The following is a 6,000-nucleotide window of genomic DNA, read 5'->3' on the forward strand; positions in this document are numbered from 1 at the left end:
TGATTAAGGAAATTTATGGTTCAGATTCACACCTACAATAAGACACATTTGAGAAGAAGAAGCTGGATATTTTATTGATTTACAGAAAAGGCAAATGCATGAACAGTTTAGAGCTACAGCAGAAATAATTAATATAGCCTAATACTAATATAATTATAGCAATATTAATATAGATATAAGAGGAAATAGAAAAACATCACCAATTTGGGGAGCACCAACACCTGAATTTCATCAGCTGGGGAATCCCGGGATACAGCGTTCAGGGTCCGAATTGGGAGCAAAGAGGTCCCAGGCAGAGCGTCCTCTCCATGGGTGAGATTCCGAGGACTTACACTAGGCAGGGGGACTTTATAGGGACCTAGACAAAGAAGGCTTTTTGCCAACGGCTCCGCACACTGTTCCAAGCTGGTCAGGCACATGGCCATGGGAATACAGGTTTTGTCCATCAAGGAAATATCATACGGGGGCCACAAGATATAAGTTAATTAATCATATACTGGGAGGACTAGCCAGATCCTCCAAGTATCATCTATGTGTTCCGGGAGTGACTAGTTCCCAAAACATTAAGGCATGGTCAACTCGCGCATGTTATGTTCCTTGAGAGGTCACCAAAAGGACAGAGTGAACTTACTTTATTCAAGGGATATGAAATATTCCTTCACCCTATTCATACCAGAGACTGAGGTGGTATAGGGAAGAGTGTGCTCAAAGTTTTGAGGGGATGTATTTGTATTTTCATTCTTTCTATATCTTTTCAGTGAGTATCCCTTTGTCAAATCAAATTAGCAAGAGTTTATTAAGCACTTGTGTACCAGGCACCTTGAAAAATTCTGGGGATATAAATAAAGCCAGAAATAGTTCCTACCTCAAGGAACTCACAATCTTAATGAGGCAAATCATGCAAACAAACGTGCAAACAAGATATGTATAGAATAAAATGGAGATAATCTCAGAGGGAAAACACTAACATTAAGAGGGACTGGGAAAAAACTTCTTACAGAAGCCTGGAATTTTCACTGAGACTTTGAAGGAGACAAGGGAAGCTAGGTGATAGTGAAGAGGAAGAAAAAAATAGCTAGCATTTATGTAACACTCATTGTTATTATTAACCCCATTTTATAAATGAGCAGACTGAACTTAAATTATTTTTTTCAAGGTTAAATATCTCGGAAGTGTCTGAGGTTGGATTTGAACTCTCCACTGTGCCATATAGCTATGCAGGTATAGGAGACAGCCAATGAAAATGTATGGCATGTGTGAGGAAAGCAAAAACACCCGTGTCACTGGATTCTAGAGTATACAGAGGAATAGTAATGTATAAGAAGAGTGGAAGGGTAGAAAGGGATCAGTTTATGAAAGGCTTTAAAAGTAAGCAAAGGATTTTATATTTGATCCTGAATGTAGGTGCATAGAAGGATGAAATCACTTTGACAACTGAGTGGGAGATGGACAGGAGTAAGGAAATGAGTTAGGAAGACCAACCAGAAAACTATTGCAATAGTTCAATGAGGTAATGAGGGCTTGCACCAGGGTGGTGACACCGAAAGTTAATGTAAAAAAAAAAGTTAACTGGTTCAGTTGATAGTGGGATGATAATGGTATCAGTGATATTGAGGAGATACTACTTGGCTCTGATTAGTCGATATTGAAGAGATAATTGACAATTTATATTGGGAGACACCAGCATGTAGCCTTGAGACAGAGAAAAGATTACTCCCAGAACCCTGCCGGGGAGAGGTGGCCAGCCTTCTAGGGACTTGACTTTATGAGTGTGAGTTATATTGAAGACCATCAGAGTTGACAGAGGCTATGTATGTATAAAGGAAAGTTACTTCACCTCTGTTTACTTTAATTCCCTGGAGAAGGATAAGGCAAACTACTCCAGTGTCTTTGCCAAGAAAACTCCATGGGAAGCTTTGGTGTTCTATGGTCCACTGGGTCACAAAGAATTGGACATGACTGAATAACATCAACAATGTATAAGACAGTCTGCAGTCTGGATCAGATGGACATTTGTTATAGTCCCTTGCTAAAAGACACAAGTGATTAGCAGCTCTTACTTGGTTCTTGTAACTAGAAGCTGTCAAACATGATTGGCAATTGAGTCAGGCAGAGTTGTTCACTGAGTAGGCTATGTATAAAGAGAGAAGAAAGTTCCTATTCCTCTCCATCTCCCCCTTTTGAGCATGGACTTTGAGCTTATGACTCCGATAGACTCTCTATTCAATTTACAAATGAGAGGGAGGGAATTTCTCTTTCTCTAAATCCAAGTAGTCAAGATAGCTATTGGCTCTGAAAACATCTATTCTCATTGCCATGTAATCAGAGCTATCTTAAGAAATCTTCCATTCTTCCTGTTCCCCTAGTGGTCCAGAGGAGAGGCTACTAGTCACACATTTTTGAGCAGCTAGCTATTCCTGCCTCAAATCACCAATGGCTTATTGTAATTCCATACCAGAGTGCAAGGCCATCAGCTCTTAGTTGAAGGTGCCTTTCATTCTGGGGAACCAGAAGAAAATTTCATGCCTAGATCAATGAAAGGGACCTCAGTGCAACAAATCAGGGGAATTTCCTGATTTTCTCAGTTATATATATATTTTGTATAAGGGTGTGTCTCTTTGAGGCTTTGATAAATTTTCAGTATGGAAATGAGCCATAATAGAAGTTCATGAGCAGTAGTTAGGAGTGCATGTATCTTGAAACTGGGACAGATGTCCCTGGGGAAACCCAACTCCAAGTTATGAGCTAGGGGGTGGGGTGCACCACAGAAATGTTACATTGTATTTACCTATTTATGTGCCTGTTGTTTTCTTCAGTGGAATGTAAGCTTTAATGTCATTCATTTTTTACATTTTATCTCCATTACCTGGCATATAGTAACTATTTAGCAAGCCTTTTTGATTGATGTGCTACATTAAGATAGGTATAGCTTCTTGGAATAAGAAGGTCATAATTTCTCTGTATTCTGCCCTGATTTTACTGCATCTGGTATGTTGTGTGTGGTTCCATGAACCACAGTATAAGAATGCTGATAAACTGGAGAATGTCCAGAGGTGGGTAACCATGAAGGTGAAGGACCTTGAATGTATGTCATATGAGGATCAGTTGAAAGAACTGGGGATGTTTATCCTGGAGTCATTCAGTTGGCTAGCATTTATTAATCACTTACTCTGTGCCAGTCTTTGTGCTAAGTGCTAGAAATACAAATAGAAGAAAGACTGAAGAAGAAAAGATTGGGGGAGAATTGGAAAAAGAACACATAATTGATGTCTTCAAATATTTGAAAGGCTATCCTGTGAAAGAGGTGATAGATTTTTTTTCTATCTTTTCCTCGAGAGCAGAACCTGGAACAATTTGTAGAACATACAAAGGCAAATTTAAATTTAATATTAGGAAAAAATTTCCTAACAATTAGAGCTGTTTAGAAGTGGATGGACTGCCTGGGAAGGCAATGAGTATCATCTAACTGGAGGGATACAAGCAGAAATTGAATGACACTTGTCCAGTATATTATATATTATGTTATCTAATATTATATTATGTGTAATATAATAATTATATATCATAATATGTAACATACATTAACTGCATATTAATAGTTGATTAACAATTGATTAACTAATAAATAATAATTAAAGTAACTACATAATTACAACCAGTTATAATATAATTATTACCACATGATTTCAGTGGCCCCTTAGAACTCTAAAATTCTGACTCTGAGCGTGTAATCTTAAAAGCCACAAATCTTTCTAGGAAAGGCAAGATGGGTAAACATTAAATCTACATTGACTAGAGCTGATCACTTGCCATGTAGGAACCTACCTTTTTTTCCCCAGTTTCAGATTTTTCCATAGAAATCCTTTATGTTATGGTATCTTTTAAAGGTTTTACAACTCATGAAATAAAATACTTGAGAAGAGAAAAAAAGGCCTAACTAATTGAGTTAGTTTAAAAGCTAGGATTAATGAGTATCTGAGGTCAGATTTAAATTCATGTCTTCCTGACTTCAAACCTGGTGCAGTATCCACTGTGCTCCCTTATTAGCTACATGATCCCAGGACAAGTCACTTAATCCTATTTGCCTCAGTTTCCTCATCTGTCAAATGAGCTGGAGAAGGAAATGGCAAACCACTCCAGTTATCTTTGCCAAAAAAACTCCAAATGGGGTCACAAAGAGTGCCCAGAGTCACACAGCTAGTGTGTGGTTTGTCCTTCAAAGAGGATCAATGACAATATGGGGTGGTATCTTGACTTGTGTGTCAATTGGATTTAAGTGAGACAGAGTTGCACAAAGTAATTAGCTTCATTGTCTCTTCCAGAGTCTTTGGAGTCTGGTGGCAAGACAGAAGTCAAGAATGGTGATGGCCCAGAATGCAGTGGATGACCTTGGCAACTTCAATATCTGACCTAGCTCTAAGCCCTCTACAGCACCTACTTCAACTGCCTTCATGGCCATTGGAACAAATTGTTCTCATCTGCCCATTCCACATGCTTGGGGTAGACACCCTGCTAACTTACCAAAAGGTTTTGAGGCTCATTAGTTATCCTCAGCCTGATTTAGCCTGCTGCTGAGATGGTTTACCAAGGTGTATCTGCTGCACATGCTACAACTTTTTGGAACCAACAGGTGAATCCCAGATGGACACCAAAGCTGGATGAGCAGCCCAGAGGTGCTAGTCCTTTTAGACCTCCAACATATGAATACATTAAAATATTTAGAAAAAGTTTCTAATGAAAAACATTAAAAAGCCTAACATGATTATTTCTTTATATGGATTCCATTATCTGTAACAGAGAAATATTATAGGCTTTTCCAATTTGATCAGAGGCAAAGTAAGGAAGTCCTTTGTTTGATTTGATATTGTTTTATTTATTTGATAAAATTCTAGAAATACTAGTTATAGTAATTATAAATTAAATTACATCTGTACAAATAAATAAATTATAAAATAATAAAAATAAAGTAATAAGTTATAGTAATGAGAAAAAATAAAGGAGTAAGTATAGACAAAAAAGGAACAAAATCACAACTTTTGAGGATAATATATTGATTTACTTAGAGTCAACTAAAAAATTAATTGAAATGCCAGTCACTGCTAATCACTATATTGTTATTTCTTTAATTGAATGTCATTGTTCCATGCGTGATAACTCTAAAGTGATTTAAAATGCCAAAGGTAATAATGTTAATGATTTTTATAAGGGATAATTTGGAAATGCAAATAACTGAATCGATATCATCCAAAGTTTAGTTTCATGTTTTAAATGCATGATATTGTTTGCATTATTACTGAATTTCTAAATTCTCTTATATTGTATAATTGTAACATTGTAACAGAAATGCTGTTAGATAAAACTTTAATTTGGATGCTGTTACACATTGTTTGAGCCTTTAAAAGGATGTAATAAAAAAGACATTTGAAAACTTTTAAATATTTAATAAGGTATATTTTCCTATAAAATAGATGATAATAAGTTTACTACAATAGTGGATTTTCATTTGAAAATTCTGGCTATTATGAAAGTGTAAAGGGTAGCTTAATGATGTAGCTTCAACATGTCAGCAATGAGTTAACTATAGGTATTTGCTGTATTTTTGAAACCCCAGAATATGGTTAGTTTTAATTTATAAGTAAAAGATAAATGAAATGACAACTGTTAGGGAAACATCAGGAAAGATATTTAAGCACTAAGTTGTGGATAGTGAAATTTTGCTATTTAAAATAAAAATTCTTGGGACTATATTATTGTTTTCAGCTTAGATTATAGGGATAGTTGTCAGAATTGTCATGAAGCTAATAGTAGAAAATGACATGTGCTGCAGCCTGGAAACTGCTAAATGTGGATGTCTGTGCCTGGGAAAAGTTTTGGGAATGACTTTGGCATGGCCTAAAGTAGGGTCTTCTTGACTTTATTTCTCCGTTGTGTTATTTCTTTTCTGAAAAGGAAATCCTGAACCTTGCTTTTGATACCTTGTGACTACATGATTGGCTGTCA

This window comes from Notamacropus eugenii, chromosome 1 (assembly GCF_028372415.1).
Source record: "Notamacropus eugenii isolate mMacEug1 chromosome 1, mMacEug1.pri_v2, whole genome shotgun sequence".
In the NCBI taxonomy this organism is placed as follows: Eukaryota; Metazoa; Chordata; class Mammalia; order Diprotodontia; family Macropodidae; genus Notamacropus; species Notamacropus eugenii.